Raw genomic sequence first — 22766 nt, forward strand, 5'->3', positions numbered from 1 at the left:
TATCGGAAATCACCAAGGTGGCTTCAACAGGCTCGGTTAGAGGAACAGAACGAGGGGGAGATGCTTCATCATCTGAAATAATGTGTCTTCTAGCTCGTGGCCTTTTTATCAAAGAACCCCCGTCTTGTTCTTCCTCTTCTTCAGAGTCTTGGTCAGCAGAAGCTTTCCTTTCGATGAAGAAACCAAAATTATTTCTTGGGCTCTTTCCAAAGAAATTCTGGAAGCTACGACGGCCTCATCTCTTATGCCTCGAATGGGAAATCCTGACAAAAAGAAGGATCAAAATAATTTCTAAGGAAAGAAATGAACGGAAATACAAAGGATATAAAGAAAAAAGCACTTACCGTGAGTTTTCACTTTCCAGCCAAACTGATAAGAGAGGTTTTTCCAGAATCTACCTTCCATCAGAGCAATACTTAACAACTTTCCTACCCAACCACGGAAATTGGGAATCTCATCAACAGTTCTCATGGTTGCTGAAAAAGAAGAAGAAGTTGACAACCATCAAAATTGAGAAAAAGGTATAGGAAAGTTATAAAAAAGAAAACTCATGTGCAAAGTTCCACTTCTCAGGAAATGGAACATTCTCTTCACCCACTAAAACAACAATGGAAGCAGCAACAAACCTGGCATACCAACCACTGTCTTTATCGTCCTTTGGGCTGACCAAAACTCTTTTACTTCTCGCTATTAAAGTAAAAATTCCTTGACGGAAGAGTTTGGGTGAATAAAGATGGATTAAATGGAAGAAAGTAAAAGGCATGCCAGCCATATTGGCCAAATGCCTCAAACAAGCAACAACCCTCCACACGATGGGGCCAATTTTCCTAAGCAAACATCGAAAAAGCGACAGAATTTGATGATAACAAGGTCAATAGGAGGCTTGAAATTCAACGTGAAAGGATATGTATATACGAAAGAAAACCCAGTCAAATAAGAAGTGATTCTTTGGTTTGCATTGGGGATTATAATGGGAAAATCATGACTCCACTGGCAATCTCTACGAACTACAGAAATCAAACCTTCAGTGATCTGAGTCGGGTAAATGTCAACACGATCTAATGAAGACATAGAAGAAACTTGGTTTCTATTGGACTCCCTATCATTGTAAAAAGATAGTTCAACAGGAAAAATTTCATCTACTAAAGGTTCACGAAGAGGTTCAGTGGGCTCTTTATTTCTAGATGAAGATCTTTGAGAAAGAGAACCTCTGGTTTTAGAAGGTGGAGTAGAACTCGTTGAAGGAATAGAAGGGCCTCGTGAAGATGAAGATACTAAACTACGAAGTCTTCCTCATCTCCTACTTCTAACAGGAGCAAGAGGAAGGTTATCAATTAAGGGGACTCTCCGAGGGTTAGGGTTTGAAGAAGACATAGTAGTACGGGGAAGAAGAAAACAAAAATTGAATACTCTAAACCTTTTGTGAAAAAGACAAAGGTGAAAAGTTATATTTATAGTCAGAAGCAACCGTCAAAAGAAAAGGTGCAATGATGGAAATGTCATAATGAGAACTGTCGTTTCATAATTGGTGAAGCCGTAAAAAGTCTTAAAAGACGCTGAAAAATTGCAGAACCAACCAGGAGATGCCACGTGTCACGGACATTGAATGGAAGTGACAGATGAAGCGTTAGTTCCAGAAACAAATTAATGGCGGCAAATATTCCCACTTTAATGAAATCCACTTCCCAAATATTCTATTGATGAATAAATGGTAAGTGGGGGGACTATCTGTATTGGGAAAAATTAAGTTCGTATATATAACTGATTGTAAGGTGACACGTCATGACACGTGGACTGGTCAAAGGATGACAATTGGCAGAGAATAATTAAAGAGGCACGAGCTTCAACAGGCACGGGCAGAAGTTCAAGAAAAAGCAGAAAGGATAGATGCTCGAACCTCTTGACGATTGAGGGTCGTATTAAGAGAATGAATCTGATAGCAAAAAATAGTATAGATACATATAATTAATAGGCATTAAATACAGAAAAATTAGGGAATGTGTATTGAATCAAATATGATTACCAATTATAACGTTACATTAAATGCCATTAATTATCAATAATGGCTCTATTATGATAGAAACAAAACGTATTACCTAGAGATAGCTATAAAAGGAGAAGACTGATCATTTGTAAAGGACACGAAATACTATTGGAATATATTGATTTACTTTACTTTATACTCAGTTGTTATTTATCAATTATTCTAATTTCTATTTGATTATCAGTAACCCGAATTCTTCTAAAATAAGTTTTGGCCGAAATCCCGATTTTTGGTTAAACAATACCTGCTTCCTCTCACAAGCAACAGGTACCAGATAATTCTGTCCACTATGATGATCTTTTTTTAACCAAAAAAAAAATATCGATAGAGAGAGAAAAGGGACAGAGAGTTGATAAAAAAATGTTGAATTTATTAAGCACGCCAAATGAAAAACAAGACGAAGAGATACTAGTCACGTGCATGTTTTTAAGTGAAAACACAAATCCATCTTGAAACCTCTTCCCTTATCATGAACAAGAGATCACCACAAACGTTGGACGAGGTAGTGGTGTTAAATCATACAATGAACATCCCAACTCATCATCTGACTCCTCAGTAACAGCTGCTGCCTCACTACCCTTCTCATTTACTTCAATAAATGCTTTTTGTAATATCCTATTGATAAAGAATGGCCCTTTAGGTTTCACAATCCCAGTTATCTCTTCGCATTCGTCGTCAAGAGGGAGAGTCAATCCCATTTCCTTCATTGTTTTTATCACTTCATCCATTGCAGTGTATGAGAATTTGAACTTTGGAATGAAGAATGCATCAGGTTCTTCCTTCTGAAGCCTGTACTTTTGGGTAAAAAATGTTGGATCAGAATTCACTTTTGTTAATAAGCTAAGCAATCCATCTTTTTCATTTGGAAGGAAAACAAACATAGAGAACTCTTTATTGTCTTTTCCAATTAAGTACTATGGAATTTTGGCAACTTGATAACCTTCATATGATCCGTAAAGAAAATCGTAGCAGCCAGTCATGAATGGAACTGAAACTTCGTCTCCGTTGAGTAGGTAAAAGTCTTTGTTTATGGTTCGATCTGCATCAAAGTTACATGTACCCTTATAATACAAGGCATTTGCAAAAATGATTGTTGTATATATGCTGAGGTGCTTGGTCTTGAGAATTTCAGTGATGAGGCCTTTTGTTGCAGAGTTAGCCCACAAGTTAGCTTCTTGCACTACTTCTTCCTGCATTAATCCATTTGTGTTTAAATTCGTATGCACAAGTTCTTGCATAAACTAAACTCATGTTATATTAGATTTAAGTTATATATACAAGTGGCAGCCTATAATAGGCAGTTACTCTACTTTCTACTTAATGTGAAGCTTATTCGGAAGAGTTACATGTTATTATGTGTCAACTTAACTTAACAGTGTGAGAAATTTATACGCTAATAATACTAAACAAAACTTAAACAATATTTATATGGCGTTCAACATTGTACATGAAATAGCTTATAGCCAAGACACCGGTGAGATGGAGGAGGTGAGTGCACTTGAGAAATAAGATAGGGGAGATTGTTGATTTACTTCCCGGAAAGAAGACTGTGGGATCTAAATGTAAAGGATATACACAAGTGAAATTCCATCCAAGTGGGGAGATCGAGAGATATAAAGCAAAGTTAGTAGTAAGAGGATTCACAATGTGGCCTCGCGATCAATGAAATTGGTGCGAAGACCGTGGAAATTTCATATGTAGTTCAATTTTAGCAAAACTAGTTCTTGGACACGTGCTTTGCACGTGTATCCCATGCTAATTATTATAAATATTTTAAACCAATGTAAATATTTTTAAAATAAGTGTGCAATGAGTAACACAACTTTTTAAGAGGATAAATATAAGCTCAAAACTAATGAATGTTGAACCAATTATGCTTAAATAACACATACTTTATTTTATACATGAATATGAGCACGTCTTAAAGTTTGTGCCTCTTGTTAAAGAAATTGTAGCCTTTTTTTTTTTACAGTTACGTACATGTCAAGGAGTTGTTGTCGAATGAAAATAGGATTTTGTAGAAGCTGTAGAGAAATTCGCTCAACATATATCTTCCTTATGATGGCTAGAAAATCAATATCAACTTTATGGTGTACACTGTACACGCATAGAAATAGTAGTTAATTGTGATAGAGATAGATAATAATAATTATTGAAATCAATAAATTTGATTCATATTTATAAATCATAATTGCACATACCAGTACCCTTTGTCTGATAAAATTATGAGTACTTTCATCTGAGAATTTGACAGAAGAATATTAGTTGAATTGCGTAAATATAATAGGATCACTAATTTTAACACGCCAATCGCATGTCAAATGCTGATAGTTTGATGATTTAATTAGTAAATATTTAACAGTTCTGTAAGATCAGAGAATGATTCACACAAATTAATTTTTCGATGAGAACTTAAATATTATCTCATAAGTTTTCAAGTAAAAATTTTCGTATTGAAGAAAATATAAAAAATGCTAAAACTTTATGAATAAAATATATAACAACAACACAAAAGTAGGAACCGCAAATATTTTGTAGGTGCTCAAATTTTTCACCATAGATACGACCATTGATACTTTGTTGTGCACCTTTATAGTGTGTAGTGAAGAATGTCAAAAAAACTATAATGTGAAAATATTATAACCATTAAAGATGAAACAAACAAACAATCAAAGTTAAATTATTAAGAAAATTAAGCTTACAAAATCATAATCAAACAAACAAATATTAACGACACTACAACAAAAACGAAAAAAAGGATTGTATTATCTATTGTCTTACAAAAAGGATGTAGGTACGAAGAATATTTGAACAGTATATACACAATCATAGCTCCTATAAGAATTATTCTATATTGACAAATGAAACAAAATTGAGGTAAGTGAACAGAAAATTGCCAACTAAAATGGAATAATCAATTACCTAACAGAGAGCAATGAATACGAGAAAAAATCTCAAATATCATTATGCAAATAATTTTGTTTAGGAAGATGAGTATATTGAGTAATTATAACATTACACAAATGTCAAAGTGATCATATGCCGAAAATCTTCCGGTTGTGCAGCTGCTTCCTTTATCCTCTTCTTCATAATGATTATAGAGAAAATATTAGAAGTCTTTCCAATGAGTACTTGCCATTTATCTGAAAATATTGTGTTGGAGAATAATACTTAAGTCAATTGATATGGCCATAAAGGTTGGCATTTTTCATTTTAGTTAAATATACTTTCTCCATCCTTTGGTTTTTGTCATAAATGACAGCTTTTAGGATGTTATGACCCGGATTTCCCACCCTCGGGAGTCGTGACAGTTGGAATGAGAGCCCTAGGTTGCTTAGGTCTCACAATTCACGAACAAGCTTGGTAGAGTCTAAGGGATCGGTACAAAGACGTTTGTGCTTATCCCCTAGAGGCTACAGAGTTAGAATCAGTTTCACTTATATTCATCTCTGTCGTGCGATTTGGTTTCTCAATGATAATTGAACTTCTACTCTATTTTTTCGCAGATGGCGAGAACACGTGCTTCTTTATCCGCTGATCAGCAGCCCGATCCCCCAGCAGCAGCTCCCACGAAGGGCAGAGGATGAGGCCGAGGCCGTGCTAGGGGCCGAGGCAGGGGCAGAGCTCAGCCCAGAGCAGCAGCACCAGCGGCGGAGCCTCGGGTAGAGTTTGATGATGAGGTTCCGGCCCAGACAGTTCTGGTGGGCCCAACTCAGGTCCTAGAAGAGTTCATTGCTACCCCAGTACTCCAGGATGCTCTGGTCCGTCTAGTGGGCCTTATGGAGAGTGTCACCCAGGCAGGCTTACTTCCTGTAGCACCAGCCGTCTCTTAGGTTGGGGGAGGAGCATAGACTCCCACTACCTGCACTCTGAAGCAGATGGCTCCCCAGTTTCAGACTCCAGCAGCTCAGCCAGTTGGAGTAGTTCAGCTGGGTGTAGTAGCTCAGACCGGTGATGGAGTAGCTATGTCTGCCGATACTTTGTGGAGGTTGGACAGGTTCACCAAGCTGTTCACTACTACTTATGGTGGTACATCTTCAGAGGATCCCCATGATTATTTAGACAACTGTCATGAGGTTCTTAGAAATATGGGGATAGTGGAGACCAATGGGGTCGACTTTGCTGCTTTCCGTCTGTCAGGTTCCGCCAAGAAATGGTAGAGAGATTATTGTTTGGCCAGACCAGCTGGATCACCAGCTCTCACTTGAGACCAATTCTCGCAGCTATTTCTCGAGACGTTTCTTCCCGTCACTTAGAGAGAGGAGTACCGCATGCGGTTCGAGCGTCTCTAGTAGGGTTCTATAATTGTCACCTAGTATGAGACGAGGTTTATTGATTTGTCTCGTCATGCTCTATTGATACTCCCCACCGAGAGAGATAGGGTGAGGAGGTTTATTGAGGGACTCGCTCAACCTATTAGATTGTAGATGGCTAAGGAGACAGGTAGCGAGATTTCTTTCTAGGATGTGGCCAATGTGGCCAGGCGGGTTGAGATGGTTTTAGCTCAGGGGAGCGGTCAGGGGTCTGATAAGAGGCCTCATCATTCTGATAGATTCAGTGGTGCCTCTTCTGGAGGAAGTGATTCTTTTGGTAGAGGCCATCCTCCTAGGCTTTTTCAGTCAGCACTTCAGGCTTCTCACGGTGCTCCAAGTGGTCGTGGTTCTCATATGCAGTATTCTGATCAGTTTCCCTACAGTCCACCACTAGCTCTTATCAGTGCACCTCCGCTCCAAAGTTTTCAGGTGGTTATCCAGGCCGTCAGGGTCAGTTTTCGGGTCAGCAATCTCAGCAGCCGAAGTCTTGCTATACTTGCAGCGATACGAGGCACATTTCTAGGTTTTTCCCTCGAGCCTCGAGCAGTTCTCAGCACCAGGGTTCTCGTGCTATGGTTCCAGCACCGGGTGTTCCACCGCCCGCTCAGCCAACTAGAGGTAGGGGTAGAGGTGTTAGAGGTGGAGGTCAGGCCGCTAGAGGTGGAAGCCAGGCAGCTAGAGGTGGAGGCTAGCCAGCAGGAGGCCATCCTAGGGATGCAGTTCAGAGTGGTGGGGCCCAACCCCGATGTTATGCTATTTCAGCCAAACCTCAGGCTGAGGCCTTCGATACAGTTAGCACAGGTACGGTTTTAGTGTGCAGTAGAGATGCCTCAGTTCTATTTGATCCAGAGTCCACATATTCTTATGTATCATCTTATTTTGACCCTTATCTAGTTGTACCTCGTGATTCTTTGAGTGCTCATGTGTATGTGCCTACAGTGGTGGGTGATTCTATTGTAGTAGATCATGTTTATTGTGCTTGCGTGGTCGTTATTGGGGCTCTTGAAACCCATATAGATCTCCTACTTCTCGATATGATGGATTTCGATGTCATCCTGGGGATGGATTGGTTATCCCCTTATCATGTTATATTGGATTATCATGCCAAGACCGTGACCTTAGCACTACCGGGGTTGCCTCGTTTGGAGTCGAGAGGGACTCCTAGTCATTCTACCACCAGGGTTATCTCATATATGAAGGCTCGGCGTATGGTTGATAAGGGATGTTTGGCCTATTTGGTATATGTTCGTGATTCTAGTTCTGAGGTTCCTTCTATGGATTATGTGCCCATTGTTTGTGAGTTTCCAGAGGAATTTCCTTCAGACCTGCCGGGGATGTCTCCCGACAGGGATATTGATTTGGCTTCGGGCACTCAGCCCATTTCCATTCCGCCATATCGTATGGCCCCGCCAGAGTTGAAAGAATTAAAAGAACAGTTGCAAGACTTGCTGGATAAAGGCTTTATTAGACTGAGTGTCTCACCTTGGGGTGCACCGGTGTTTTTTGTCAAGAAGAAGGATGGGTCGATGATGATATGTATAGATTATCGACAGTTGAACAAAGTCACCATCAAGAACAGGTATCCATTGCCAAGGATTGAAGATTTGTTTGATCAGCTTCAGGGTGCTAAGGTGTTTTCGAAGATTGATTTGAGATATGGCTACCATCAGTTGAGGATTAGGGCATCCGATGTCCCTAAGACAGCTTTTCACACTCGGTATGGGCATTTTGGGTTCTTAGTGATGTCATTCGGGTTGACAAATGCCCCAGCAGCTTTCATGGATTTGATGAACTAAGTTCAAGCCTTATTTGGATTCCTTCGTGATTTTCTTCATTGATGATATTTTGATTTATTCCCGCAGCCGAGAGGAGCACAAGCAGCATCTTCAAGTCGTTCTTTAGACTCTGAGGCATAGTCAGTTGTATGCTAAGTTTTCGAAGTGTGAATTTTGGTTGAGTTTAGTTGCATTCTTGGGTCATATTGTATTAGCAGAGGGTATTCAGATGGATCCTAAGAAGATTGTGGCAGTCAAGGACTAGCCTAGACCCACATCATCCATAGAGATCCAGAGTTTCTTAGGTTTGGTGGGCTATTACCGTCGGTTTGTAGATGGATTTTCATCCATTGCAGCCTCGATGACCAGGTTGACCCAGAAGGGTGCCTAGTTCAAGTGGTCGGACGAGTGTGAGGCGAGCTTTCAGAAGCTCAACACAGCTTTAACTACGGCGCCAATGTTGGTTTTGCCCACAGGTTCAGGGCCATATGTCGACGCCCCCTTTTTCTCTAACTGTGGGGTCAGAAATCGGGTATACGACATTGGGGGGACAACTCTATTCCCTTTTGAGAATTGGATTTAGAAGTTGAAGAGTCGTCACCTAATGATTATAGTGCATTAGGACACTTTAAGAAGGGTTTGAGATGAAGAGACCAGAGATTAGGGTAAGGGCTAGAAATTATCCCAAGGGGAAGGTGTTAGGCACCCCTCAAGATCCACTAGTGTGGTTCCCGACCATGTTATAATTGTGACTTTACAAGTAAATAATCAAGGATCAAATAAGGATTCGCACATAACATTGCGACCAAGTTGAAAATTTTCGAAGGTAAGTAGAGAGGGCAGAAATTCATGAAAAAGAGATTTGAACAGTTTTACAAGAAGCGATGAAAGCAAATAAAGGGAGGGGAGTCCTAAGTTTATAATTAATATGGATCACTTCAATGCAATACCCAGCGATCACTCCTCAGAAGAGGGGTCGCACGTGATATTAGCGCATCGGTCATCATATCCATATCTACCCTTCCCACCCCGTTAAGGTATTTAAACGCGATCAGTCTCGTTTACTTATTGCATGCTAGTACCCGCGCCAACCTATCAGTCCCGGGGTATCAGGACTTCTAATCCTAAAGGGGAAGGAAAGGGATATAGGCATATATGGAGCTCAAAGGTTAAAATTCTAATTGCGACATACAAAACAAGTAACAAATATAAGGATGAATAAGACAAATAGGTAAGGCTCAAGTAAACCCCCTAATCAAATAAACACTTAGTTTAGCATGTCTTGCCACATACTGGTTTGGTCTTTAAATTAAACTTAAACAACGAACGAACTAGTTCAACCCATATGTTTAGATAGAAAGTCTGCATTAGGAAACTTGGATCCAATTGTCAGAAATTAAGGTATTTCAAGCGAGTGATTTAAAGGGTACTGGTTTCAGGAAAAAGTAGTCTAATGCAGAGGAGTTTTGAAAAGAAAGTATAGACTGCAGTAAAAACAAAACACAGAAATGGTTGTGAAAGAGTTTCAGAGATAGAAATATCTAAAGAAAGGGTAAGTCGCAACTGTTTTAAAAGACAATTTAGGGTCTGAGTAAAACGTTTAGGTAGAATGTTTAGAAAGAAACTATTTCAGAAAAAGATGCCGATTTGAGGGATTTAAAAGCATACTGAGTCAAGAGAGTTTTTGTCAAAGAATTAAGACTTCTGAAATCGTTGTTGTATTAAGACGTTAAGGACCAGTTAATAGATCATTATTACTTTAAGCGAATCAGACGAATTTGACGCTAATCCTATAGGCATGATATCTATCTTGATTTTTAAAACCTGTTATTGAACTTGTAAAAGATGATTGTGTTAATTAACACTACAGTTTGTCTAATGCATATGCATTCCTTATATGCATGATCTCTATATGCATTGATTACATGAACGTTAAGTCTTATAGGCGTGATTTCTATGTGATTTGTAGCACAATGAAGCGTTGACCCTATAGGCATGGTCTCTAAATGATGTGGAACCAGAAACATTGAACAATCCTATAGGCAGGATTTCTAAAAAAAATTAAAATCCTAAAGCATGGTTTCTACCCTTACTGATGCAAGAATGTAAAACCCCTCCCACACCCTTTTACTATATTCCCCAAATTCTTTATACAAATTATTACAGACCAAAAGAAAGAAAATAAATACATTAAAAACTTACAGCTAGATCCGAACAACCTAATTCAATCTTAATGTCCAATAACATGTGATTAACCAATTCCGGATTTCCAAAGCCTTCTCTTTATCCAAAATGTTTCAAAGTTCCAAGGAATCTCAAGGATTCCCGGCATTGCTTATACTCAGGATACCATTTAGAATTAGAATAGTGCATTGCGGAATAGCCAGCCCTCAGGCATCCAAGTTCAGTGGGAGCTCAAGAGTCCCAAAGCATGGCTTGCAAGAGAGGGGCAAAACTTAGAGCTAGGAGTAAGTGCAAAGTGAAAAGGAATTGGGGAGCCATAACAAATGGTGGTCATACCCAACCATAGGTGCAGACTGGCACACCCCTGACCATTTGTTTGGTCAAACAAGTTAGGAGCAGACCCTTGAGGGTCAAACCTAGGTCTGGATGGTGATTAGGACACCACCAAACTCAGGTCCAGGCTCAAGCACATAAAGGGAAGAAGGGAGTGGGAATTGATTGAGTTAGGAGGTTCAAAGAACCCAGTTCAGAGTCATAGACAGCAATATCAAAGTGCTGTTATGGCTGGAACTATACTCACATACAAAGGGGAAAAGGGAAAGGGAGTTCACATAAGAAAAGCACAACAGGGTTGCAGAAACATAGTAAAGAAGAACATAACAGACTAGGAAGTAAACATATAATGAAGAAGCATTATTCAACTAAGAATAACGTACCAGTTGCAAAGTAAGAACAAGCAGAACAATAGAGCAATCCGGCAAGTAAACACAGCAGGGGCAGACTTAAGTTCAGCAGAACACTTGAGAGTTTTAGAGAGAGAGCTCAAAATTGTTTCAGAAAGCACAAAGTAGAAGAAGAGAGTAGAATTTCTTTGTGAAAGAACTCAGTATTCGAATGTGTAAAAGACTGTGTTTTTGTGCAGAAAAGTCTGTGAAAGCCTCTGAAAAACCCCCTTTTTAGTGCAAAAAAGCAGTCCCTTTTATAGTGCAGAAAGTGAGTAAAAAAAGGTAAGAGAATAGTTTTGAAATCAATCACAAGTTGTTTCCCTTTGGTTAAGGGATTTGATTCAAACGGGCAAAATAAATAAGGAAAGGATTTGTTTTAAACAATCTTTTCTGAGGCAGCATAACATGGGAAAATACACAGAAACTTATTTAAGGAAATAGTTTAGTAATACACGGTTTAGGTCAAACAAGGAAAGACAATCAATCAACCAGCCAGTAAAATCAGGATTCAAATCTTACTGTGAATGAATCCAACCAGAAAAAGGTGAGAGGGGTTTAATTTAAAGAAAATCAACAACACACAATCAAACCTTTTAAAAAAGGAACTCGGAATTAATCACAAGCTGGCCAAAGGCCTTTTGAAAGAAGAGAATTTGTCATATAAAAAGCATACAGACATGTGAGACAAGAGAGAGTTGTTGTAAAACTAGCAAGAAATCAGAGTACCCAAGAAGGTTAGGTTCACAGACTCAGAATGAGTCTGAAAGAGAGTCAGGGTTCTAAATGGAACCGTAGTCCAAACACAAAGTCAAGCTTGCCAAAAAAAACCCCAAATACTAGGGTTTCTGACTTGAATCAGATGCATAGATGAGAAAACAACAAATAGAACAGGCTCAGTAGACTCTTTCAGAGACTTATGAGAAACAAACAGAGAGAACAACAAGTTTGAAACACAGGGAATACATTTAGGCAAAGCTTGTCACTCAAACAAGTTCAGAAAAGAAAAAGCGATACAGGTTTAGGAAAATAGTAGAAGAATCATGCTTAGGGCTTTAAACAAAAAATCCAGTGAAGGCAGGCAAGGAGCAAAAGTTCAGTAAAAAATATAGTAGAGGGATATGCGAGGGAGACACATAAAGCATGCTTATAGAACCCAGTAGGAGAAAGAACAAAACACAAAACAGAAGAACATGCGTAATAATGGCAAAATACAAGAACATAGGAGAAGACATGCGAGGAAAGAACATAATACATAAGCGAAAAACTCGTAAGAAACATGGCATATACGGATTCACACAAAGAAAAGAAGAAGGAGAAGAGACAGAAGTCGTTTTAAGATTTTTGAAAACCCTAAATCGAAACAGCCTAGTTTTTAAAAAATAAAAATTGGGGAAAAGATTTAAAAACTTCGAGTATAACATAGATTTACCAAAGATCTAAGAAAATAAAATAAAAAAGGAACCTCGAACAGCTTTAGGGTTTCTCAGAAACCCTAGAAACGAGAAGGCTTGGAAAGGGTCTGGTCTCGAACAGGTCTGAGCCATAGCTATACTTTTTAAGGCTCGAACACGTCGGAATGGAGCCGGAGAGGCCATAGGACCTCAGATCTGTGGAGGATCTGAATGGGCATTGCTGAGGTCGAACCTCGAAATCTCGAACAACTATAATTTGGGGGTGAAGGGAGGTGAGCATAGGCCGTTCATGGCCTGAGAAGCCATGGACTCCGGTGAGATTTGGTCGGAGAAGACGAGGAAGACGGTTAGGGTTTTTGAGTGTTAGAGAGCGTTTGAGAGAAAGGGGGGTTTGAGGGTGGCGGTCGAAGAGAAATGAGAGATAGGGTTAGGTCGTTCGAAATTAAAAAGGAAAGGAGGGATGAGGGCCATTGATCAAAATGATCAACGGCCAGGATCTGAAGATACAAATGGACGGGTTTAGTTAATGGGTCAGGGGTCGGGTTTGAATGAATTGGGCTGGTCCAATTGAGTTCGAAATTGGGCTGATTTCAGGCTGAAATTGAAATGGAATTTGGGTTATAATTGAAATGAATTGAGGCTACAATTGAAATAGCCAATTTTTCCTTTTATTATTTTATAAAAATAGTAAAAATGTTTTAAAAGAAAATTAAAGGCACTAAGTCAACTAATAATATATAAATATTAATTCAAAAATATTGGGATCAATTTTGTAATTATAAAATGCTATGCAATTTGGCTTTAAAAATACCAAACGAATTTGTAAAAAATGTGCAAAAAATCATGCTGGATATATTTTGGTGTAAATATGAGAATAAAATAAATTATTCTCCAAAATGGCAAGCTTTGGGAATAATTATTGGATTTTATGGTGTAAAAATAGGCCATAAATTGGTTTAAAAAATCATTAAAATGCCAAAACCCTTTGGTGTGCTTATATATGCACATTTATGTTATTTTGGAAGTGTTTTGGGTATAAAAATACATAGGAAAAAATTGTATATCAACACCATATACAGTATATTGTGATGCATCTGGTATTGGACTTGGTGCGGTGTTGATGGAGAATGGCAAGGTTATTGCATATGCTTCGCGATAGTTGAAGATCTACGAGAAGAATTATCTAGTTCATAATTTGGAGTTAGCATCCATTTTTCACGCGCTGAAGATTTGGAGGCATTATTTATATGGCGTGTTGTGTGAGGTGTTCACGGACCACAAGAGTTTGCAATACTTATTCAAGCATAAGGAACTAAATTTGAGGCAGAGGAGGTGGTTGGAGCTGTTGAAAGACTATGATATCACCATCTTGTATCATCTGGGGAAGGCCAATGTAGTGGCTGATGCTTTGAGTAGGAAGTCAGCTAGTATGGGCAGCCTTACATATATTCCGGTCGGGGAGAGTCCGCTTTCTTTGGATGTTTAGGCTTTAGCCAATCAGTTCGTGAGGTTGGATGTTTCTGAGCCCAACCGTATTTTAGCTTCCACAGTCACTCGTTCTTCATTATTTGAGCGTATCCGAGATCAGCAGTATGATGATCCTCATTTGCTTGTCCTTAGAGACACAGTACGGCATGAGGGTGCCAAGCAGGTTACAATTGGAGATGATGGAGTTTTGAGGATGCATGGTCGTATTTGTGTGCCTAATATGGATGGACTTCTTAAGTTGATTCTAGAGGAGGCCCATAGTTCCTGGTACTGTATTCATCCGGGCGCCACTAAGATGTATCAGGACTTGCAGTAGCATTATTGGTGGAGGAGAATGAAGAAGGACATTGTTGTCTATGTAGCTCGGTGTTTGAATTGTCAGCAGGTAAAGTACGAGCATCAGAGACCTGGTGATTTGTTTCAGAAGATTGAGATTCCTGAGTGGAAGTGGGAGAGTATCACTATAGACTTTGTTGTTGGACCTCCACGGACTCAGAGGAAGTTCGATATAGTATGGGTTAATGTTGATAGGCTGACCAAGTCAGCGCATTTCATTCCTGTGGCAGTTTCCTATTCCTTAGAGCGGTTGACTGAGATCTATATCTGGGAGATCGTTCGCCTTCATGATGTGCCCGTGTCTATCATATTTGATCGGAGTACGTAGTTTACCTCGCATTTCTAGGGGCAGTACAACATGAGTTGGGTACATGGGTTGAGTTGAGCACAACATTTCATCCTCAGACGGACGGACAGTCCAAGTACTATTCAGATTTTGGAGTATATGCTCCGAGCATGTGTTATTGACTTTGGAGGTTCTTGGGATCAGTTATTGCCATTAGTAGAGTTTGCCTACAATAACAGCTACCAGTCGAGCATTCAAATGGCTCCCTAGAGGCATTATATGGTAGGCGATGTCGGTTGGGTGGTTTGAGCTAGGAGAGGCTCAGTTGTTGGGTACAGATTTAGTTCAGGATGCCTTGAAGATCATTCAGGATAGGCTTCGTACAGCTCAGTCTAGGCAGAAGAGTTATACCGACCGCAAGGTTCGTGATGTGGCATTCATGGTCAGAGAGCGAGTGTTGCTTCGGGTGTCGCCTATGAAGGGCGTAATGAGATTTAGGAAGAAGGGAAAGCTAAGCCCTAGGTTCTTTGGTCCTTTTGAGATTCTGGATCGAGCGCGAAAGATGGCTTAAAGACTTGCATTACCGCCGAGTTTATCAGCTATGCACCCAGTGTTCTATGTGTCTATGCTTCGGAAGTATCACGGCGATCCATCCCACGTGTTAGATTTTAGCGTTGTCCATTTGGATAAGGATCTGACCTATGAGGAGGAGCCGGTGGCCATTCTGGACTAGCGGGTTTGTCAGTTGAGATAGAAGAGTTACCTTTCTGTTCGTGTTCAATGGAGAGGTCAGCCTGCCGAGGCAACTACCTGGGAGTCTGAGTCCAATATGCGGAGCCGATATCCCCATCTTTTCCCCGACTCGGGTACTTCTTTTCTATGTCCGTTCGAGGACGAACGGTTGTTTTAGAGGTGGAGGATGTGATGGTCCAAAAGGTCATCACTTGATTTACAAGTCAATTTTGTATTCTGAGGTTGTAAAACCCTCCTTTTATCTCGCCTCAATTTGCGTGGGCAGTCCGGGCGTATATCCGGAATGATTTTATGTGAAAATTTGATAAAAATGCTAATTTTGCCTTTGAAATTGAAATTAAGTTGAATTTGGTAAATATTTTAGGTAAACGGATTCGGACCCGTAATTTGACAATCCAGGAGGGTTCATAGGAAAATATGGGACTTGGGCGTATGCCCAGAATTGAATTCCGAGGTCCTAAGCCCGAGAAATAAATTTTTGAAGAAAATTGTTTAACTGAAATTATAAGAGTTTTTGGAAATTTAAATGTGTTTGAATTTGATGGTATCGGGCCCGTATTTTGGTTCTGGAGCCCAGTACAAGTCTTATATGGTATTTAAGTTGTGCTTGTAAAATTTGGTAAGAAACGGAATTCATATGACGTGAATCGGACCCTCGGTTGTGAAATTTGAAACTTAAGAGTTCTTGAGATTTTTCTTTGATTTTGATGTTAAACTTGAAGTTCTAGGTGTTATTTTGGCGATTTGATTGCACGAGTAAGTCTGTATGATATTTTTAGGTTAGTGTGCATGTTTGGTTTGTAGTCCCGAGGGCTCGGGTGAGTTTCGGATGGAGTTCAGGATGTTTTGGACTTAGAATTTCTACTGTCATAGCTGTTGCTAGTGCACATTGAATTTGTTCTTCCCGTTTGCGTGGCTTCACTCGCGAACGCGTAAGGCAAATTTCCTCAAGGGTCATTTTGTTCATCGCGAATGCAGAGCTCAGAGCGCGAATGCGAAGCTCTGGTGGGTTACCCTTCGCGAACGCGTTCTAGCCCACGAGAACGCATAGAGTTAGTGGGCCTGGGGGAGGGAGCTCGATTTGTTATATGCGAACGCGGACATTTGACCGCGAACGCAAAGGCCTGAGGAGATAAAGCTCCGCGAACGCGGGCCATCCAATGCGAACGCGGTAGGCCCATCGCGAGCGCGATGAAGTCATGCCAGTCTTTTTAAAAACAGATTTAAAAATAGGCAGAACCCATTTTCTTCATATTTTCGAACTACCAAGACCTAGAGGCAATTTTCTTCACACAAATTCATCCCCAAAGTGTTGGTAATCAATTCTAAACTCTACTCTTTCAATTACCCAAAGTTTTTCATCACTTTTTAATCAAAAATCAAGAATTTTCATGGTAGAAATTGGGAATTTGGGTAGAGTTAGGGATTTTTGAATAATTGAAATTTAGACCTCATTTTGGGGTCGGATTTTGAAACTAATTGCATATTCGGGCTCGTGGGTGAATGGGTAATCGGATTTTGATCCGAACCTCGAGTTTTGACCAAGCGGGCCCGGGGACGATTTTTAACTTTTTGGGAAAAATGATAGAAAACCTATAATTTAGCATTGGGTTGAATTCTTTAGGATTTATTGATGTTGTTAAATTAATTTGGGTTATATACGAGTAAATTGGAGGCGAATTGTGAAGAAAAAGCGGTGTTTGAGGCTTGAGTTGGCCGTGGAAGTTCGAGGTAAGTGTTTGGTCTAACCTTAGCTTGAGGGAATAGGTATTGTGCTTTATTTAATATGTGCTAGTGTAGTGTACGACGTATAGGTTTGGTGACGAGTATCTATACGTTGGTGTCAAGCATGCCCATGAGTCTTAAATTGTGATCGTTGTTATTCTTAATAAGTACTACAATTGCCTAGATTGTTGATTATCCATGTTGAGCAAGACTTATGATTATCTTCTTGGTATTGGTTTATTATTGAGCATTGGCTCCAGTTGAGGTTCATTTGTGAAGTTAATTGTTGGTACAAGTTTGATTATAGCCGATTCCCTTGCGGGGACGTATTTAATTCTTATGGTTGGTTCCCTTGTCGGGATGTGTTTATTCTGGTTGTTGATTCCCTTGCCGAGATGTTGTTATTGCTATTGTTTGGGTGAGGAAAGAGAGATAAAGCACGAAGGGTGATGTCGTGTACATTCATACTTATGCATATGGTGAGGAAAGAGTGATAAAGCACGAAGGGTGATGCCGTGTACATTTACATTGATATTGATGCATATGTCGAAGAAGAGAGATAAAGCATGAAGGACGATGCCGTGCACATTTCTAATATTTATATGGTGAGGAAGAGAGATAAAGCACGAAAGGTGATGCCGTGCACATTTTCATTATTTGATTGCATTGGTGAGGATTGAGAGTAAAAGCACAAAGGGTGATACCTTGCACCTATTGCTTGTTTGTTATGATTTCTTGTTGTTATCGGTTCAAGCGCCTTAATTGTCTTATTCTACTATTATTATGATCCTTATGTTGGTATTTGCCCCATAGCATGTTACCCCCCCCCCCAATTACTCTTGAATTACTCCTATTATTGTTATTCTGCTAGATACTGTATAACTGCAGGTTATTTGTTTCTTGTGTCCTAGCCTCGTCACTATTTTGCCGAGGTTAGGCTCGACACTTACTCAGTACATGAGGTCAGTTGTACCGATACTTCACTCTGCACTCTTTTGTGCGGATCCCGATACAGGAGCATACAGACCTTAGCTAGAGGTTGCTTCCTTCAGTTCATCGGAGATCCGAGGTAGTCCTGTAGGCGTCCGCGGGCCTTGACGTCCCCTTCCTATCTAGTTTCTTTCTGTTCTTTTCTATTTTAGGGACAGACATGTACTTTTTCTTAGATAGTCCGTGAGATTGTGATACCAGTTCTGAGTGGTTTATATTTATGGATTCGTATTGGTATTAGCTTAATTGTTAAATTTCGTTCTTCCGCATTATTATTTCCGTTGTTTATAATATGTTAACTTGCAATTGTTAAGAGATTAAAAATGTAAAGGGTAAATTAATTGGAATAGTTGGCTTGCCTAGCTTTTACTAGTAGGCACCATCACGACTCCCGAGGGTGGAAAATTCAGGTCGTGACATAGAAACCATTAGTAGGGAATACTAATTGCAACGGATTTGAATTGCAATGAGGAATATGAAAGATTAGATAACTCTAAATTGCAGTAACAATTATTATTTAAAGTCTATTTTAAAGAGAAAAGCAAATGCATCTGAAAAGAAAAAAATAAAAGTTGTCATTTATTGGAAGGTCATTGTTTGGCTCAAGGCTAAAACGGTTACCTAATTTTTAAAGGATATTATTGTAATTCAAGCAGTAATAATTATTATTTAAAGTCTATTTTAAAGAGAAAAGCAAATGCATCTGAAAAGAAAAAAATAAAAGTTGTCATTTATTGGAAGGCCATTTTTTGGCTCAAGGCTAAAATGGTTTCCTAATTTTTAAAGGATATTATCGTAATTCCACTTTGAAGGTAGGAGCTTCCTACTTTTAGTATAACTAATTCTAGATACGCGCAATATTTTAATACCAATTAGTATTGACTTTTTAAAAAATTATATAAATATACAACCTTGACGTAAAATTCTATATTTGTTGACAACAACAACAATAAGTAAACAGATGGAGAAATTAGAGAGCAAAAGGGTGGAGGTTGGGGGGGGGGGGGTAAATGTGAAGTGCTCATAAGGTTTTTGAGAAATTAGAGAGCAAAATGAACTGGTGGGTGGGAGGTGGGGGTGGGGGGGGGGGGTAAATGTGAAGTGCTCATAAGGTTTTCGAGAGCAATGACTTAATATGTTTTTTTTTCTCCATATATGTCACCAATATAATATATTCCATCGAACTAAACTGTTATATAACAAATTTTCTCCCTGTGGCTATTGGAACTACTTCACTGGACAGGTAACGATCTGAATTATGTCTGATATAGAATATATATCATAGGCATTGCGTTGTTGCACATTATTACAAAGAAAATATAATTATTAGACTTCACTAAAATAAAATTCTATAATTCAGACTTGGATTTAAAAATTCAAGTATATACAACTGCTCCTATTAACATTCAAAGCAAGTTCCACGTGCATTATGCATTGATTTTTTTTAAAAAAAAAAAAAAAAATTAAAAAGCTAAGAAGTGACAAATACACAATCCTCTATTTACAAAAACACGTATTTTCATATTCAACCCATTCCACTGATTCACTATCCTCCCCGATTCCACCCCCTCCTATTTCTTGCTTACTATTATTTTAGTTTTATTTACCATAGCTACAACGGAGTTTAAAGAAAAGTGGAAATGTAGGAGATTTATTGACATTTTTAATTTCTAATTAACTAATAAATTCACATATAAGTTGTAATCCCTCCGTTTTATATTAGATGAGGTAGTTTGATTTGGCACGGAGTTTAAGAAAAAAGAAGAAGACTTGTGAAATTTGTGGTCTTAAAAGTTTAAGGGGTAAAAGTTTGTGGGTCATGACATTTGTGTGGCTATAAAAACATCTCATTAAGAGTAAATGAGTAAAATGAAAGAGTTTAAAGTTGAATTATTTCCAAATTTAGAAATGTGTAATTTGTTTTGGAACAGACTAAAAAGCAAAGTATCTCATCTAATATGAAACGGAGGGAATATATGATTTTCTCCTCTTTTTGCCTTTTAGCATTGCGTCTGCAAAATTTATCTTTAGTTTTCGAGCAGTCCCGCAAGAATTTACGATGCTTCAAGCTTTTCACCCTTACAAAATGATTGGTTTTATCTTATCTTGATAACAAAAATGATTTATAGTGATTTTAGAAAAAAGAGAAACAAAACGACATATATGAACGACCAATCAATTATGTATAATTTGCATTAAGAAGATGAATTTGATGTTATATTAAATTATTTGAATGAATTTTGTCTATAATTGATGAATCTCATGAGTACTCCATAGAGGCTTCAAGTATATTTCTCATTCCACAATCTAACTAAGTTTGCTTTTTAAATAACATTGCACGGAGTACATCTACAATTTTCTATAAAATTGTCTTCAATCCAAGATGAAAGCACATAGAATACAATAAATTAATTAAAATTTGCAGCGTCTCTAAAGTGTATATAATAACGGCTGAATGTACGGCAACCTGTTATTGGAACTATTTTTTTCATGAATGTTGTGAATTATTTATTACCACAATATTAAGTATGAAACATCATTTAATGTGAGGTCATTTTAATTTTAGGTAGAAGGTAATTTGGTCATTCAATTTTTGAAGGACATTTTAGTAATTTCACTTCACCTACAAGTGTTCATACTTACAATATAGTATGATATGATGATATGATGATTAAAAAAGTGAGATCTATTCTCATCTGGCTAAATTAATTTGGTTGGCAAATACCGTGAACTAGCCAGTGTGGTGTTAAAATAATTATCTATGCTAATTCAGAGACTTAAGAACAAGCCCTTGTGGCATTAGTGATATAAATCTATTGTGATCATTAAGAAATTAACCATACTTGCATGTGGCTTAAACCTATTATTCCCTTAAGCAAAAAGTAGAGTACTAATTACTCGAAATGTTGTGTTGTATAATTACTCAAAATTCTACTTATCCATGATTTCAAGATGATGGGGCACTATTATGAACAGTTGAATCTACAATTTACATTTAACATATTTAACTTCAGTATTCTACCACGAATCTACTACACTTTTAAAATTATAGTTCCAAATTTATATTCTTTTTGATATTTTAGTGATTTTCATATATATCTATATTCCGTGCCAAAAACAAGATCGTCCAATTTCACTTGTAGAGGTACACCCAATAATTATGTACATTATAAGAGTCTTCAAGCATGGGTGTGCACACATATACATGTTTAAGTGATTTTAAAAAAATATTATAATATTATACATGATTTAAGGAAATAAGTATAGGTTCACGTGAACTCATACTCCTTAGCCTAGCTAGATGCGCCTCTGGTTTTACGTGTTTGAAGATTGTATCATTTGGCATGCAATAACATCAATGCCTACATATTTGAAGATTTTTTAGTGACGATGATGTTTGTACCAGATTGTACACACCTCAATTCACCAAAAAAGGGATAAAAGATTAAAAAGAAACTCAATAGATTAAAGGAAACACGCACCTTGCGTCTAAAATTAACAACTTTAGCGTCAGTTTTATAGACAGAGTTGACTAATTCTTTGTAAGAGTCTCTCAGTTCATGTGTATGAGCCACCCACATTCCGCTAAGAAAACGCAAATCAGGGCCACCATTAATATTACCATTGCTCTCAAAAACAGTAGCCATATTTAAGAAGTTAGAATTTAGATCGTCATCATCGCTAACACCAAGAAATTGAAGCATCTGATTTAACGTATATCCCGTTGCTCCGGCGGCCGTCATGCTCAGTACGACGTGGAATGATAGTGGAGACAACAATATGTTATTATAATTAGATTTATCACTTTCTTTAACCTCCTTAAAAAGAAGCCGAGCAGCAACCTGTGGACAAGAATCAATCTTCTCTTCGTTATTGCATTGGCCATGTTTTTTTGAAACTTGAAAGCTATAATACAAACCCTAGTCCCTTCTCGTTTGAGTCTAAATGCTAGCCCTACCTCTTTCAGTTATGAGTACTCGAGATTTTAGTACTCTGCTGAAGTAAAAATTATAGTACTAATTATAATGAATTGATATAGTATGTATAGAAGAAACATGTTATATATGTGTCAAATGATTTGGTGTAACATGATATATAAATATGTACTTAGGTTTTTCCGTGTCTCGTTATCTGGTAACTAGTTAATGTAAAATGTTACAATATTAAACTTTTCACTCCATTAATTAGCCTGAATGGTTTTGTATAGGGTAAAATATGCTATGCCACGTGGCCGTCCAAAAAAGGGACACGTGGAACCTAAGACGAGGGGGATGTCCAAAACTGAAGGCAACTGTTCTGTCTGTCACCGGGAAGAATAACGCTCATAAATACTCCTCGCCCGGTAGCATTTAATAGGAAATATTCTATGGTATTAAATATGATTGGCCATTAAAAGAAATTTGGCATTTATGATTACATCTTCATCAATGCCTCTCATAATTGACATTAAAGAAGGGCATGATCCTAGGACCTCCTTTCCTAGACATAGCTATAAATAATAAGCTCAACTGTCATTGTAAAACACACGAATTTTCTGGCAAACTCACACTACATTCTATTCAAAGCTTAATACAATTTCACTTTCTTGCTTTTTGATTTCATTATTGTGGTGCCCGGAAACCATGTTCCCGGAACTGTTGCTTCTGCCGTTTCGTCTACATTTTAAGGCTAAGTATTGCATAATTCTTCATTTATTTTATTATTTCAGGATCAAATTAGTTCACTTGTCTAGAAA

At 38.2% G+C, this 22766-nt stretch overlaps 1 pseudogene; it reads right to left on the reverse strand.

The window, feature by feature from the left end:
- The window catches only part of LOC142170148 (serpin-ZX-like), a 97375-nt pseudogene extending 74906 nt beyond the window's left edge, over positions 1 to 22469 (reverse strand).
- Positions 22470 to 22766: the final 297 nt, after the last annotated feature.

The sequence above is a fragment of the Nicotiana tabacum genome, chromosome 16, assembly GCF_000715075.1.
Source record: "Nicotiana tabacum cultivar K326 chromosome 16, ASM71507v2, whole genome shotgun sequence".
Classification (NCBI taxonomy): Eukaryota; Viridiplantae; Streptophyta; class Magnoliopsida; order Solanales; family Solanaceae; genus Nicotiana; species Nicotiana tabacum.